Genomic DNA, 17,965 nt, shown 5'->3' on the forward strand with positions numbered 1-17,965 from the left:
TTTTTTTGGTAGAAGAATGTTGATTGAACTTCCCATTCCATCACTGTAGGAATTACTTTTGCTTTGTAAATCAGGATTGTGCTCAATGCCCACGATGGAGTGATACAGTGTGATTAGATAATATTCTCTGGGGGTTGGTTGAATCTTAAACATTTTGGTATAATGTGGAAATAGAAGAGCAGAATCCTGCTTTTGTTTAAATCTTTTCCAAACATGTTGTAAGGGAAGCTTGTCTTTCTCTTATCAAAATGATGTGCCCCTTTAATGTTCTGTACTAACATGCTGAGTTTCAGGATGGACTTTTTAAAGGGAGTCATGGAATATTAAAGTTTTCATCTGATGGCCAAAAGGTGGTAAGAGGGTAAAAAGACCCATTGTGACCTTTTTCTTTTCAATGAGGACCTCGCTACTATGATTCATGCTACGGTCACTTTAGTTAAATTATTCCAGTGCACTGTATCTTGAATCCATTCCGAAACCAAAGCTGGCAGAGAATGTGGTTCATGCTTGTTAGGTAGAGTATCTCACTGTGAGCATATTATCCTGGTACTGCCTGTGGTTTTGGATGGTATCAAGAATTTCCCAAGACTTACTGAGATGAAGGTAAATTCCTCTGAAGCAGGCCCAGACCTGCAGTGTGCAATATCAGATCAGTGGCTTTGTGGGACTTTTCTTCTTGAATTAGGCAAGCTCCTGCTCCATCAATACAGACTGTAGATCCTGCAGATATGGTCTCAGAAAGGATATAGGCAGAGAGTAAAAAAGCATGAAAGTATCCTCCAGAGAGAAATAAGGCAAAAGCCCTCAGTGTCCAGACCACATATTCCTTGAAAACCTGTGGCTGAATTTCTGAGGTCTCTAATCCCCCTCATCTTCATGGTCCAAGAAGATGACTTCGTGTTTCATGGCTTCAGGATAAATTATCTACTGCCTATGATCAAAAGTATATTGGTTGGAATTATGATGAACCATTTGGGCAAGCAGCAACTTCTGCTACTTTTTAAGTAGCCATAAGCTTATGTGAGCCATTTTGTTGCTTCTTTATAAGAAGCAGACCTTTACAAACAGGTAACATAGACAAGTTCCTTAATACAGTGTGGGAAGATTAATTTAACACTCTAAAAATAGTGTCCCCCTTTAGGCAAAGATAAAAACTTACACTTATTTTAATACATTCACAGCAATCCGTTCCCCAACTCTCCATGTTAACTGATATGTAAGACCTGCACGCAATACAGCTTGGTGATATGCTGATTCTGTAAAAATCAATTTCTTTTCCAAGGAGGGAAATACCATGATTACCTAGATTATTTTCATGTAAACAAGTACTTGTTGACTTTTACATTTTTGATGTAAAACCTCATAATGTATCCAATTCTCTGCTACCTTAATTCAGTTCCTTGTAGGCAACTAAAATCATCCTCATGAGTTATTCAGTTTTTATCCAGTTTATTTAAACATTCCAATCATTTCCAGGACAACAAATTGTAATGTCAAATTCAGCACTTTGACTCAATTTCAGGCCCAAAGTGGGGAATGACTGTGTAGAAAGAATCAGTTGTTTAAAAACAAAAACAAAACAAAACAAAAATTTAGTAATTAGCAAACTTGGTACAAAATTATGAAACACAATTTAAAAGTTGAAGTAGATTTGAATTTAGCATGAATCAATTTGGAAGCTCTTGTATGTCTTCTAATTCATATTACCAATACTAAGTAGAATGTCGTATTTTTTCATATCATATTTAATCTTCAGAGTGAAATAGCAATTTAGGGATTTGGGGGCAGGAAGTAATCTAGTATGGTAATCTTTGTTCATAAGCAGTTATTATTTTTATCATTATGGAAAGGTAGTACATTTGACCTGTGCTATGTTGAAATTAATCTATTGCTTGGTTTTGTGGTTAAAAAGATTTAGGTCTGGTTAAGTGAAATCTATTGCTTTGCAGATGTTGCTGGATGTGGAATGTGTTCAAAACCACTAATGATACATATTTTGTTTTTGTATAGGAATGTCACATTTTTGTGGTGACGGATAGGTATGATAGAGTAAATCTGTAGTCAACACACAAGATTTAGTGAGATCATTTTGGGAAAAGACTGTGTATTTTTTCCTTTGTAGAATTTTTTTCCAATTCATTTTCTGGGATGGGTTATATTTTTATGACATTTGATTAAGCTATGCATGTGGTCAGTTAGATAAATGTTTACTAGAATGTGATTCACCTTCTAATTATGTATCCTCCGCACATCTCTTAGAGAGGTACCAGAGGCTTTCTTTATTTCACTCATCTCTCCATATTGGTGTGACCATATTTTCAGCTGAGGGCTGGATGGGTTCCCTTCAGATTGTAAGGGTGGTTGTTTGAACAACACAAGGTGTTCCTGCCATGCCAGGAGTGCACATTCTTAGCTCCTTCTGACCTGTTAGTTTAAAGACTAGGCCTAGAAATCTCTTGATGACTTCAGGTCAACTCTGGATGGTCTTCTGGAAGGTATGCTTTAGTCAAACATAAGTTACTTGGATCAATACGTAGATAAATGGGTGAAATGTAATGGACTGCAACATGCAGGTCCCTTCCGGCTTTGGAATCTATTAATTGGTTAAACAGAATTTGGATCTTGGAAATGGCAGTGTGTCAGTCCTAGAGCTTGATTTTTATGGCAAGTTAATGCATTTTCAAATACTTTAAATAAAGCTATTCTAGTCCATTTCTGTGCGCACATCTTTAAATTAGCATGTGGCAGTGCTGCTTCATTTGATTGTTTAAGTACAATACAAAGGTGTGAAATCTTGACAGTTGTAAGTTTCTTTTGTTGATGACTTTACTCACCACTTCAGCCTTTGGTAAGCAAAAATGTGGAGTTCTCCATAGAGTCCCCTCTGCCCACCCTCCTACTCATTGTTTTTAGTTTAGAGTAGTGAGTTCTCATTTTGCGGACAACTTAATGGAAGAGAGATCCTCTTATGGATCTGCGTTCCCTTATGTTTTGAAATCTTCTGATCTATGTCTCACCAAAAAGCTCTTAATGAACTACAAGTTTGAGAACCACTGATACAGAGAGGGCCAGTCTGTCTGATGCTGGTCTGACTGGAAGACGATGTTGCCACAGTTGTTTCATGTCAAAAGCCAAACTTCTTTTTGTGTACGGGGAGAAGTTGCATACTAATTAATTATGTTTTTTAGTCTAGATTGCAACCATCCATTAGCTGCTGCTCTCTTTACTGTCAAGTATCAGAGGGGTAGCCGTGTTAGTCTAGATCTGTAAAAGCAGCAAAGAATCCTGTGGAACATTATAGACTAACAGACGTTTTGGAGCATGAGCTTTCGTGGGTGAATTCCCACTTCGTCAGATGCATGTCTCTCTTTACTGTAACATTTTTGTTGCCACTGACATTTTGCTTGCCAGTTTCTTAGAAACAAACAAACAAACAAACTTTCTTTGTAAAAGCTGTTGCAGTTACAAATGCAATACTAATGAAAGGTAAATACACATGACTTGTGGGGACTTAGAAAACATACATCTTTTCCAAGCCATTGGTGTAAAATTACAAAGATGATGATTCTACATAGACACAAATAATTAAATACAGTATTTAAATTTTAATATTTTAAAACATAACTGTCAACAGGAAGTAGTAAATCCATATTCTGTTTTGAAGTGCTTTAGCAGACACAGGGCATTTGTTTTTTCAAGTTTCTTTTCTCTCTGGGAAGTAAATGTGTTTGTCCACCTGATTGCCTCCTCTTACACAATTTTCTCACTCCAAAACAAAGTATCTGCTGTACTGGTCTCCTTTTGTTGTCCCTGTTAACTTACACGATAAACATGAGAAAATACAAGTAGTTATGGTAGGCTACAGAGTGAGGCTTTGTGTACATCTGAAAGTTGCACAGTGTTCACTATACCAATATAGTTAAAGGAGTACAACTATCACTAGTATAGATGCAGTTATATTGCATAAAGGTGCATTATACAGGTATAAACTGATGTGTATACTGTACAGAAAGAGGAGTAAGCTATACAAGTATAGGACACTTTTATGGCAGTATAATTACATCTACACTAGCAAGAGTTTTACTGATTGTACAAGCTGCACTATTGAACAGTAGTGTCCCCTTAATTCTCCAGCCTGGGATACTTTTTACAATTCTTTTCTAGTAAACAGCAAACCCCTCCAGGCTCTGTTCACTCACAGCCATTAGCATGCAAAGGCATATCCAGCAAAGTTACATGAATGCTCTCCCAGCCACTCATGAATAGACACAGGGTGATGCTCAGAAATTCTTAGCCCAGCGTCGCGCCCCAGAAATGTGCATCTTGCAGTCTCCAGCACGCTACTGAACAGAGCACCCTCATTAAATAGTTGGTCATTTTTATCAAAGAAAATGATTGTCACAGTCTTTGTTAATCTGAGTAGCGATTCCCGAGACGCGTCAACGAAAACACACTGGTTTAGATGAAACGTTAAAACAAGTTTATTAACTAGAGAAAGATACATTTTAAGTGAAAAGGCATAAAAGTTAGCTTGCTTGTTTATCTTTTATTTCTTTTGTAACCAATTCTATTTCCTAAACTTTACCAAGCTAAATAAGATTTGAAAGCAAAAAATGGTTTCTTACCCAAAAGCTAGAACATAGAAAACCTTCCAGTTAGGACTGTGCCCCCCCACAGTTCAGTGATGATTCTTTGTCTTTCAAATGCTCTTGCTGCCATATGTAGAGATGGGGGAGAAGGAGTAAATGGGGAAGCCATGGTCTCTTATTTTATACTCTTCTTCTCTCCTTGAGGAATACCCTCCTCTCTCTGGTGGGGTGCAGACAATCAGTCTATGGCGTATGTGAAATTCGAAGTGTCTTTCAGGTGAATTGTAAATTTCTTGTTCATACCTTATGTACGTGATGTTTGGGATGTCTTGGAGATGATATGCAAATCTTTTGTTTACAGTCCCCCCAATGGCAAATGGTTGCTTCAGTAGCTAATAGTTTTATAACACTTGTGGTCAGTCCTTTCTTGAAACTGAGAAGCTAGGCTGTCTGCATTCCCTAGAATTACATTTCAGCAACAAACATATAGCAAAATCTCCTAACTCCATATACAATGTTGACGCACACATTTTAACATGACAATGATGTTAATCAGGTAATGACTTTTCAAAGGATGCCTCACAAGGCATACTATGTACGGCATAGATCATAACCATATAAAAGTGGTGAATAAAGGATACAGGATATTACTTGATGTACAGTGTGTCATACCAGTATAACTAAATCACATCCTGATTGGCACAGTTATACTTGTTGAACTTGAAAATGGAGAACCAGGCCTAAGTATTCTGCTGAGGGATGTGTGTGAGAGTATTTATTTGTTAAAGTACTGCATAACATTGCATGAGGTGGCTGGTGGTGCATTGTAGCATACTTGGCACACCGTAATTCTTATTCCTAGTGTTTAGTTTTACCTTGAAATTTCTTTCATGGAGCAAGCTCTAGCACATTATTGGTTTGAGACAAGCAGAGAGGTGGCTTGACAGAAGTTGTAATTTATTTGCACTGCATGGTATCTTGGGTAGATGACGAACCTGTTGAATTCATAAGACATTACTAGGCATGAAATAGTCCACATCTGATGACCTTCAGGACTTGATGCAAGACTCATCTTATTTTCTCAAGCTTTTGAAAATGATGGGGAAATGAAATTGTTGGAGTGGGGAATTGTCTGATGGGGTGGGTGTGAGGAAAGGAATTTATGATGGGTTAACTTAAAAATACATGTGTAGCAAGTTCATTATGTCAAGATCACTTAGAGTATAGCTGGATGCCTATTTTAGCAATTCTATAAATAGAAACAATAGTATTTCAGAGACCTTTTCGTTAGGTAAGAACTGCCCTCCTTATATTTAATATTCAGACACTGGTGCCTTGTAGTTTGTAGCATAGGAAGGCTGGTTCTTTGCTTTTCATAATCAAAAAACAGTTCTTTCTCAAACTGATCTCTGCTAGTTCTTCCAGATGGATTGTGTTGCCTCAGTGTTCACTGGAGGCAGACTAGAATGGTCAGTTGGCCCTACTGACCTTTATACAAAACACTTGCTCCCTCTTCAAGTTTTCTGGAGTTCGCAAATCCATTTTTTCTGCAAAATCTGCTGAGATGTTGAAGCTGACTTTTTGTATGAAGGCTATGGGAAGAAAATGTATCTAAATAGCCAATTCATAGTTATGATGGGGCACACGCATCCCGCACTGTATGGGGAGGGGTTATCCCTACATTGTGGGCTGAGGAAGCCAGGTCCCCTCATCTCTACTGGGCATGCTCCAAATGCACTAGTATAAAAGGGAGCAGCTCAGCTCATTTGGAACTGACCACTGGAGAGAAAGGATGCATGCTGCAGGTTCCAGCCAAGGATCAGCCGAAGCCCAAGGACATGGGAGCTGGAAATGCTGCAACTCAGGTAAACGCCAGGGTACCCACAGAGTCCCTGCAGAGTCCAGAGTTGCCGGGGACAGTGCAGACCAGGGAACCCGGAGGTAGCAGAGACGCCCAGAACCACAGTAGGAAGCAGCCCAGGGGAATTAGACTGTGGCCCTGTTAGTGAACTGGAATTTTGAGGCAGCCTGTTTTGGTTGGACCCCCCACACTGACTCAGTGGCATGTGCTCCTGCCATTGCCTGGGCTGGGGCCCAATGGAGAGGGAGGGCCCAGGCCCCTGCCGCTCCCCTGCCCTTTTTGTGCATGGCGACCACTAATACTTACTACTTTACGGACAGGAGCAAACATATTGACGTTGGCCACCAGGCCTTACTAACGGGTGAATCTATTGACTGGCCACTGAGCCTAATTACCCTGTTGACTGGGGCGAATCCATTGAGTTGTCTGGTAAGCCTTGCTGACTGGGGCATATCTGTTGACTCCGGCCATTGGGTTGCATTGCCCTGCTAAGAAGGGCTAGTATATTGACTCTGGGTATGGAGGCATAGACCCAGGTTACGTACGCTCTGCACCTACACCCTAAGGGAGCCTAAGGGAGATGGGGCACACTTGGCCCACACCGGATGGAGTCCCCCCAGCCCTGTCACAATAGTTAACGTTTTATTCTGTTATGACCCTAGAGGATTACACTTCATTTAACATTTGAGGAGTTTAAAACAGAGATAAATTGTGGCAAAGCTTTTCAGGGTGCAATACTGGGTGTGGTATGAAAATCTAGATAGAATAAGCAGCTTTCTGTCAATCTGGAACAACTATTTTCCAGGAACTTTAATAGTATAGACTTTATTTTCTTGCACTATTAAAACACTTTTTTGTCAGAGGTAGATAAGTAACACTTCTTTCCAGAATCCTCTGTTTTGTCCAAGATGCGGACAAAGGAATGTGCTCTTAAATGGAATCTACATACTTCAATCCTGGAGGCAAAGAAAGGCCAACAATGTGAAAGGCATCAAGACAAGTCAGTGGAAGAATTTCTTTTCCAGACACAATAAACACATTAGATCAGACCAACTAGCTATACATTTTACTAGTGACTGCCAGTTTAAATGATTTAATGATCTGTACATAACCACAGTTCAATTTACAGTGGAACTTTCAATCAGTGTTATAGTACAGGATCTAGAAATATTATTTTAATTTTAAATCTGATTGTATTGATTAGATGCAGAAAGGGCTGGAGGCCAGTGGCTTAAATTTTTAACAGTTGATTCATTCCCTGCATCCAAGGGGCACTCTTTCGTCTCCCGCAAAACCAGGGTGTTTGTGTGGTAGAGTGAGAGAAGCTCTTGATCTGTCATACTAAAACATTTTGATCACTGTTACTTCCATTCATGGCTTAATTCAAATTGCTGCTATTAAAATAATTTTATAAATGAATAAGACACAATAATCTGTTTGGGATTTTCTTCCATTGTCTGTTTCTAAATATCTAAATACAGGAGCTGGGAGATTTAAATTCTGCTACTGTTGTTGAAAAGTCTTTAAAAGCCACAAATTTTACACCACATAAATGTGCTACCTTGTTTGGTTGTGCAGTAGCAGTTACACTATTTCTACAAAGGTGACATCAATGATACTGGAACACAGTCTAAGTGTAGGCATGTAAATTTTACATTAGAAACATAGACAGGGGAATCAGTGCTTGCCTGTTTGTTTTGTTTGTTTGTTTTCCCTCTGTCTGTGGGGAAAAAGTGCAACAGAGGAGTTTTAATAAGTAAAGTGAAAACAGGAGGCTGAACTTAATTTCTAGTGGCAGGGAACTCATGTTTTCCCAGACCTTTTAATTTTGTGGCAGAATCTCACTGCATGATTTGTCTTCAAGCAGCCGCAGAATGCAATTGTTGCATAAGAAATTGTTTCACTCTGCTTCTTTTGGGACATAGGTGGAAAAAGCCATTCTTTAACTTCCTGCTTGAAATATTTTATCTTCTCTCAGCTGGAATGTAGGTGAAAATGCCAGTGGCAGAAGTAGCAAACACAATCCCTTGTCACTAGCAAGAGCTCTCCCTCCTGCCCAAGCTCCTGTACTGTCAAAGCCAATGAATTGTGTCTATGTTGCTGTTTTGTCACTAGCACTTTCACCTATATTCCAGCAAAAGAGAAGGTAAAATATTTGAATACAGTGAGTGTAGTCATTGAGAGAAACATGCTCTGCACAGGGATGGATTAGTGTCTGTAAGCATACACAGTTGCTTGGGGTGTCATTGCCAGAGTATCTTGCTGTATTTAATAGTCAGATGTATAAAGAAGGGAACATATATTTATATATATTCAGAGATTTTACTACTGTTATAGAGGCCAAGTTAAACTTGAAAAAATTGATAGGTTGAAATGGAAAAAAGTTCATGAACTTGGGATGAGTGCAACTTACGCAGCACAGTCCAGTGCAGGGACACCTCAACTACATTTAAGAGACAGAAACCAGTTTTGACTCTCTTGCAGCTGGGGCCACGTCCAGACTAGGTATTAAAATCGATTTTAGATACGCAACTTCAGCTACGGGAATAACGTAGCTCAAGTCGAATTTCTAAAATTGAGGTACTCACCCGTCCAGACGGCGCGGCATCGATGTCCGCGGCTCTCCGTGTCGATTCCGGAACTCCGTTCGGGTTGATGGAGTTCCGGAATCGATGTAAGCGCGCTCGGGGATCGATACATCGCGTCCAGACTAGACGTGATATATCGATCCCCGAGCAATCGATTTTAACCCGCCGATGCCGCGGGTTAGTCTGGACGTGCGCTGGGTTAAGTACTTATTCCTTCCCTTAGCTGTGCAGATTCTATTTACTAGCCGTTTTTCTTGCTAAGTTTAATGCATTTAGTTCAAAGCACCTATAAATAGGATACTTGATAAAGAAGACATATATTGTCTCTCAAAGCAGTTTTCTTTCGAACATTTTAGAATTAAATAAAATTAGCTAGCTCTGTGGCCTGGTGAGTAGTGCTCAATTTTACGATGAAGGAAACAGAAAATTCATTTGTGGTTTCTTACTTCCTGGAATAAGCATGCTGTACCTCCATAAGGGTGGGAGAAGAGGAAATACCTGTGCCTATGGAGCAGGTTACAGGGTGATACTGGGGTAATGAAAAAATTTTCATTAACATCAATTCGGCTGTAGTATAGTAGCAATTGTGCCAAGTTTCTACTGATATTGAAAGGGATTGAAAGTGGCAGGTGCTCAGGAGCGTTGGGGCAGGAAGAGATTGAAAGGCCTAATTTCACATTTAAAAATTCTGATTGCTTCCAAAAAAAAAAAAAAAAACCCAACCAAAAAAACAAACAAACCCCACAAACTTTCAATAAAGCATTTGAGATTGTTGAAGCCGTTGTTAGCTGACTGGACACTGAGGCATTACATTGGCTAGGATGTCTTGGGGAATGGAATGAGCCATTTATCACTAATGGGAGATGTACTTTTAAAAAAACATCATTTTGAAGATGTTGTATATTAAAATGATAGCATCTATTTTGGTTGCAAATTTGATCTTCAAAATCTAATTTTCCAGATCATATTTACAAAATTGTAAGTATCTAAGTTCTGAAATTGGCCACTCCGTTGTTGAAAATTTTCAAAAAGCCATACTTTTTGGTGCGTTTAGTAACTGCGATCTTGAATTGAAAGCAGAGCAGGAATATTCTTCCCATTGCTTGATATTTCAGAATTGTATAAACATTGTTGCACATCTATATTTGCAAGCACTACTTTATGATTTAAGAGAATGCTTTGTTTCAATTCTTTATTTTACTTTTAGCCAAAACTAAGATATAGAGCAGCGCAGTGCCAGGACAGGTAGAGACTAGCCTGCTTTAGTCCCACAGCACCACCAACCAGACTTTTAATGGCCTGGTTGGTGGTGCTGATCGACGTCGCCAGAGTCCCTTTTTGACCAGGCGTTCTGGTCGAAAACCGGACACCTGACAACCCTACCTGTCGCAGCATGGTATACCTAGGGAATTTAGCACTATGAAGCAAAAACGTAGCATTTTAAATGGATCGTTGTTGCGGTTGCTCACTCTGTCTGCACCTTTTCTCATGTCGCTACCCTAATAGAAGACCAACATATCCAGCTAACATTTCGGGGAATGCATTGCCAGTCACTCATTAGGAAATGTTTCAAACAATATACAGTTGTAGATTGATATCTTCCCCATAAAGGTAGAGCATTTCTCCACCATCCATTATTCCAATTTTTCTTCTTGTTTTGAGTGAACCATAGTAGCTTTGAATCTAGGTTTTCTCACGTGCAGGTGTAATGTAGTAACAGTTAAGTCATACCAGCTGCCTCTTAAACTATTTTTAACTATTTTGTAATTACAGGCATACACCTCACATTATTGAAGGCTTAGTTCATCTCATGCCTCAGAATCCAGCTTTTAATCTTCTAGCCCATATTTTGTTCTCTACTTACTTGCCAAGAAAGCCTGGCTTCATTAATCATAACACTTAAAACAAAGGAGTATGAAATACATTCCCCAATATGGGATATGCAGAGAGACACAATATTTCTGTGAAATCACTTAAAATTGATGTGAACCTGCCATATAGTGTATGCAGAAAAGAACTCAATTACAATTTAAAGAGCTACAGCAAGTTATTGATATGGAAAATTGTGGTAATATACCCCTGGGAACTCATTTTTTACAACAAATGAGATAAATAATTGTTATGCAACTTAGAAACTATATAAACTTAGTTCATTTAACCCTGGGATGATCTGGAGTGAAAACACGTTTGGGTGTTTCAAGCAGGACTTCAGAAGCTGCTATTCTCATTTCTGTACTTTCATATAAAATCTTGGAATAATATGAAACAATTTTTCAAATATTTAAGAGCTGGTCTTGAGAAGTAATTGTGTATTAGTTTTTGTTAATTGAGCAATTTGTTGGAGACTAGGATAGTGCGACAACACAAGATAACTTGAGACATTTTTTAGAGCAGTTATTGAAGGGTAACTGGAAAATGGGAGTTTTGTTTGTTTTGCATTTTAAACACTATCATCCCCTCTTTAGAAGTCTAAAGATTTTCTCCCCTAAAGTCTTTTTTTCATTTGGCAAATGATTTTATTAACTTGATTAAAAAATATCATAATTTTATCATGAGTCTAGAGATATTTGGTGTTTTTTCTTAAAGCCTCAGCTTTTGCGGGCATTGATTATATGAGAATCTCAGCTTTTTATTTTTTTTTAAAAAGTTTCTAGTTATCCTGGCTGCAGGGAAGAAAAGCTACAAGTGTGGACCCCAAAGACTCAAAACCAGAAGGCAAATAGAAAGAACTCCAAATATATTATGTTTAAAATCTCATGATATATTGGGGACTGACTTATAATATTTGAATGCTTGAGATTGACAATGCTATATTTAAGAATGCAGAAACAAAATATTAACATCTTTATTGTTACTAGTTTCCAGTCCATTTCTAAATCCAGCTAAGGGATGCTGCTGTGTTTTATTCAAAACGCCTCATCCCTCTCCAGTTTAAATTTTATTCACCTAAACTCTTCAGCCTGTTTGCTCTATTTACTCTTCCAGCCTAGTTCTCCTTACCTTTCGCTGGTGGAGGCCGTTCTCCCGCTCTAGCTACTGCTTTTATAAAGAAATGTCACCCTTCTCAAATCTTGTCCCAAATCTTTAGTTCAGAAAGCAACAAACTAAAAACAAATTTTACCTACCAGATTTTCAGTTAAGTTCTAAACTTAAGCTCTTTGGTTTTCTAAAAAACTGATATCCTAAAGTTTTCTCCTGTCTTAGATGGAGAATGAAAGCTGAAATAGCAGTTTTAAAAGTCACAGCTATATTGACCTAGGATGCCATGTCCAAAATGGGATGGAAGCATGAAATTGTAGACAGAGAACATGGAACAAACGTCAGTGGTATTTATTGAGGCGTTAGAGCTGATTATTATAATATAGATTATTGTAAAATATACTATGTAAACTTTAAACATTTTTTGCTAAACTCTTTGTGTCTTGGTATTTGAATTGGGAGTCAAACAATCCCTGTGGAACTCCTTACCTGAAGAGGTTGTCAAGGCTAGGACAATAACAGGGTTTAAAAGAGAACTAGATAAATTCATTGAGGTTAAGTCCATTAATGGCTGTTAGCCAGGATGGGTAAGGAATGTTGTCCCTAGCCTCTGTTTGTTTGTCAGAGGATGGAGATGGATGGCAGGAGAGAGATCACTTGATCATTACCTGTTAGGTTCACTCCCTCAGGGACACCTGGCATTGGTCACTGTCGGTAGACAGGATACTGGGCTGGATGGACCTTTGGTCTGACCTAGTATGGCCATTCTTATGTTCTTATCCCCATTTCCTGGTTTTGCTTCTGTGGTCAGATCATCTCATTCAGCTGGTTGCCGTGCTATGGCATCTGCCAGGGCAAGCCAGGGAAAAAGGGCGCGAAATGATTGTCTGCCGTTGCGTTCCCGGAGAAAGGAATGACTGTCGACATTTACCCAGAACCACCCGCGACAATGATTTTTGCCCCATCAGCCACTGGGCTCTCAACCCAGAATTCTAAGGGGCGGGGGAGGCTGTGAGAACTATGGGATCGCTATGGAATAGCTACCCACAGTGCAATGCTCCAGAAATCGACGCTAGCCTCAGACCATGGACGCACACCGCCGAATTAATGTGCTTAGTGTGGCCGCGTGCACTCGACTTTATACAATCTGTTTTATGAAACCGGTTTATGTAAAATCGGAATAATCCCGTAGTGTAGGCGTATCCTAAAACAAGTGCGGTTAAGCAACCTTGTGAGCTAGTTGGGACAACTTGATTGTAAGCAAGCTTCTATACTGACCACTATTTTAACTAACAACTAATAGTGTAGATGTAAACTGGTGTAGTTTTGAGTGTCTGGGTATAAGGGTGATGGGAACACTAGAAGTGCATCAAGATAATTTCTGAACTCATTTAATTTAAAATGAGTACAGTGGAAGTCTCTTGTATTGCACAATCAATGTATGAGATGATTGTGCCAGTCACTTATTTTTTGACACAATGGGTAGGCATTTATGCATAATGGAGAAACCATTGTCCCTTCTCCACAATGTAGCTGTGGGGAGCTGCACACATTCCCTGTGGATCTGTGCTGTATGGGTCTTCATCCACAGCACACTGCAGGGTGTGAGGTGGAGGGTTGGCATATGGTTGGTGAACCTGCAACAATTTAAATTCTCCAGATATAAACCTACCACTGTGTTGTGAGTGGAGGGCAAGTCTGCGGCAGACACCATGACAGCCTTGAGGCTACATAAATAATGGGAAAAGCTCTTTTGGTGTTTCAGTAACCTTCGGAGGGAGGATTCCTTCCCAGGGAGCACTCAAGCCAGATTACTCGGGTTTGAGTAGCAGGAGACAAGATTTGGCCCTAAACATTCCTTTAATACCTTCATAGCTCAAATTAGGTACAAGAGAGAATTACTGTTGATGACATACAATTCAGGGGCCAACCAAGGACCTTAATCCAATTAGGGCAAGAAATTCCATGCTACTAAACCAGATGATCAGTGCTCAAAATAGTAAAAAAGAGGATCTTTAACAGGTTTGCATAAAGACTTGCTATAAGTATTTGCCACTGAGAATCATTATTCCACTGCATAATGAAAAACTTACAACTAACAAGACTATAAGCTTAATGGCTACAAATATGCACTAACTATATTTAAATCTTTGGAAATTGTTTTGCTTTGCAAAACCAAAATGCAACATATGCAGTTCTAAATGTTTGTGTATTAAATGGTGTGTTTTCGATTAAAAACTCAAACAAGTAAAACTATCTTTGCTATTGAAGTGGAATACTAACCATAATACTGGAAGATCTCTTCGCAGTGAAGTCTTTCAAATTAATTTTAAAAATAGAATAAAAATTCAAACAAACTTAATTCAAAATTAAAATAAAATCTTCCTCAGTTGTGAGTGTAGGCTCACAAATTCTAAAATACTCAGTGCATTTTGATGTAGGAACCACAGTCCACTGCAGAAGAGAATATTTAATTTAAAAAAATGCGAGAAGGTTCATGAAATGTGAGCTAGAAATAGAAAATAAGATTAAAGGTTGTGTTTCAGACATGGAGCCTTCTCTGGGGGGAAAAAATAGAACAAGGTTGCTTCAAGGTCTGTAGCCTGAGGGAGGAAGGGGAGAAAGGCACTAATAAAGGCTAAACTGAAGGGTAGTTGGGGAATTAAAAAAAAAAAAAATGGATTACTCTTCTTGTATGTTGTATTCCCTTTCCTCCCATAATTTGTTTGTGTTTATCTTTCATGTTATAAGTTTTCCTGAGAAGACACCTGTCTATGCATTTGTATGGTGGATGCAGTTGTGATTGGACTCTTTGGTTGCTACTGCAAAACTAATAATCCTTGGGGCTAAAAGGTTACTTTTTGAAAAATCTAGTTTTATGTAACCATTTAAAAACACAGTTTAGGCCAGATCTGTATACTTGTGCCAGTATCGTAATGTCACACCTGGTGTGTGTCTGACGTTTTTATACTGTCAATACCCTACTATAGACACAGTTTTACTGGCAAAAAAGTACTTTTGACAATATAGCTTATTTCATTTGGGGGGAATGGTATAAGCTGTTGCCGCAGAAGCACATTTTTTGCCGGGTAAACTGTGCCTACATGAGGAGGGTTTGTTGGAATAGCTATATCAGCAAATATTTTCTATTGTAGACCTGGCCTTAAATGCTGACAAAGCATTGTTTTTAAAATGTACTTGATATGTCAGCTGGTATCAGATAAAGGAGAGATGAAAAAATATTAATAATCTTGTTAACATTCCAATATTCATTAACAGAGCTACCACGAAACTTGGCTAGTTAGATACTCTTCTGTTAGTGTGCATGCATAGTTCCTAGTAACATTGGAGTTATGTGCCTATAGATCTTAGTTTTCAGCAAACTCTGATAAATAATAATTTAAGCTTTCAGAATATTCAGTCTTCAGTACAGTTACTTATCTCTAATCAACAGACCCTATTTTGTTAGGTTAGATTACTGAATCTATTTATTAAAAGTTGATCTTTTAAGATGTAACATAGCAGCAGCAATATCTTGTGTAACTTAAGTTTTCCCCCAGTAGAAGCCACAACTGGAGTCAGAAATGAAGGCTTAAAAGAAACATGAGGATAGATCATGCCTTCCTTGATCTGTTTGTGGTTCGCCTCCATGATACTATCAGTGCCCCTCCACCAACCGGGTCTGATGAAGCCCTCTCTTTGTCGGACCAAGATTGCACTTTTGGGAGGGATAGAGGCTGGATGGATTGGGAGAAGTGGGTGGGGATGGGGGGGAATATTCACACTTTGACCCTTCAGAACTTAAACTCTGGTTGTATTGCCTTTTCTGTCTAGTCCCTGCCATGGTCACAGGGAGCTGCATCAGTAAGGGGTGTCCTTATAATGGTGCCAATGGAGCAGCTGAGCCAGAGTGTGGGAAGGAAGCCTCTCTGGGAGGAGGTGTCACTGGGGTTATAATGGATGGGGGCATAGGGCATCCTTCCTGATCCCTTGGGCTACCTACAGATTCTCTTGGGATTGACTATTTTGGGGGATGGATTTTCTGCAAGTGGGAAAACTTCTCCCCACCCCGACAGGACAAGAGATTATCTTTGCTGGGGGTAGCAGAGATTTCCGCCTAAGGAGACCCCTGATAATTCTATTTAAATTAATTTTTCTTTCCACTGACATTGTGACATTTCTTACTATAACTTTTTGTCCCAATATGTTTTGATATGGGGCTAAGATCACATATAATTGTTTGAATTGTTCATACTAGATGTTTAAATTAGCACACCAAATGATCAAAGACTTTTCTTTGAAAAGATCAAAAGTACAAAAACAAAACTCAATAGCTACTGCTGTCCCACAGGTATAAATCTTAAACAGGCCATGTTAAGCTCTCATTTACAACTAGGCAATCTTGTTATTTTGCACAAATATACTAATAGAAACTTAAAAGCAATTATGTCAACCAACCAAAAAAAGAATTGAGCGTATTCTCTTACGATCTTGTTGACTTTGATAGACTAACAGGAATAAAAAAAAGTATAAATTTGGTTTTGGCACTAAAGTTAGCTATGTGAATATGCAGAGGGAACAGATCTGTTGAGTAAGATAATACCACTTACCGGTAATCACTTTTCAGAGTATAACCATCCTATCAGATGTGTTTCTGTAGATAAAGCCTTGTTATATACTCATTTGCCATACATGTGTTAACTGCTTTTATTATTTGTGATGTTAGTAAGATTTTTGCCAAACTGTTATTGCTTTCAGATGCAGCAAACTGCTACTTCTGTAAATTGATATAGGTAGTTATCTTGATATTTTGTAATATTGACTATTATATTTGCAGAGTTCTTCAGAGGGCAAACAAAGGAGACTATTTTCAAGAATGCTGATTTTTAACTCTGGAATATATATTTAGTCTCTCTTAAACAAACCTACCTCAACACATTAGCACTTATATAAGTGACATTTTAATGATTGCTGTATGTCTTTCCATACCCAGTACTTTATTCACCTTAAGCTAGAGAAGTTATGCATGCTGCTTAGATATGTCAGCTGAATTCCATGTATGCTTTTGTAAACAAACAGCTGTTCTAATAAGTACTGTACTTTCAAATCTTCATATTCTTTATGGGATTCTGTGCTAATTATGGAAAGTGAGAATTATTTTTCAAAAGTGGGACTTTAGTTTTTTATAAAGCTCACTGTTTTGTTGTGAAATAAATATTGTTTTCCTGCTTCTCTGAACATTGCAATGGTCTCTAAACAAATCAGTCCATTATCTTTTTAATATTAACAATATTTAGCTTGTTTTTAATCTCAAAGTAAGTTAAATTAAAATTATAAAGGACATGTAAACAAAGTCCACCCAAAAAAGAAAACGTACTAAATTCCTAAAAACACAATATATGTATTAGAATTATGGAAATATAGAAATAAATGTAAAAGAATCCCCCAACACTCATAACTCAGTGTATGTAACTTCATATTTATATTGTTTAAAGTTGACTTTCGGTGCAACTTCGTGCACATACTGTGTGGACATAGGATAACAAATTAATGCCATGGTGTAAAATAGGAAACAGTATTACTGAAGCTATTAATAGAGGGCACTACTTATTGAAGTCTCAAAGATTTAATCTATTACACTTCTGGGAATTGTGGAATGAAGCTCACTGGAAAAGAGTCTTGCCAAAGAAGGTTTAGGCTCCCTCTTGTTCGTCAACATTTGTCTTTTATTCTCTTTTGTTTGTTATACCGTTAATTATATTTGTAGGAATTTGAGCATCTCTAGCAAGGATATTTTAGTTATCTGCAGGAAAGCAAGAAGAGGGATCAGATGAGCACAAAGCATTGGGGTTTTTTGTGAGAGAGGGATTATGGTCTTGCAAAATAGTAATACATTGGTTGTGCACTTCTCGTTTTTGTTTTCTTTTTAAATAGTTAGAATCTGGGCT

General features: G+C 38.3%; 1 protein-coding gene across 1 annotated transcript in view; it reads left to right on the forward strand.

Moving 5' to 3' along the window:
• GARRE1 (granule associated Rac and RHOG effector 1) overlaps positions 1–17,965 on the forward strand; it is a 104,238-nt gene that overhangs the window by 5,735 nt on the left and 80,538 nt on the right. The window lies entirely within an intron of this gene.

Source organism: Gopherus flavomarginatus, chromosome 14 (assembly GCF_025201925.1).
Source record: "Gopherus flavomarginatus isolate rGopFla2 chromosome 14, rGopFla2.mat.asm, whole genome shotgun sequence".
Lineage (NCBI taxonomy): Eukaryota > Metazoa > Chordata > Testudines > Testudinidae > Gopherus > Gopherus flavomarginatus.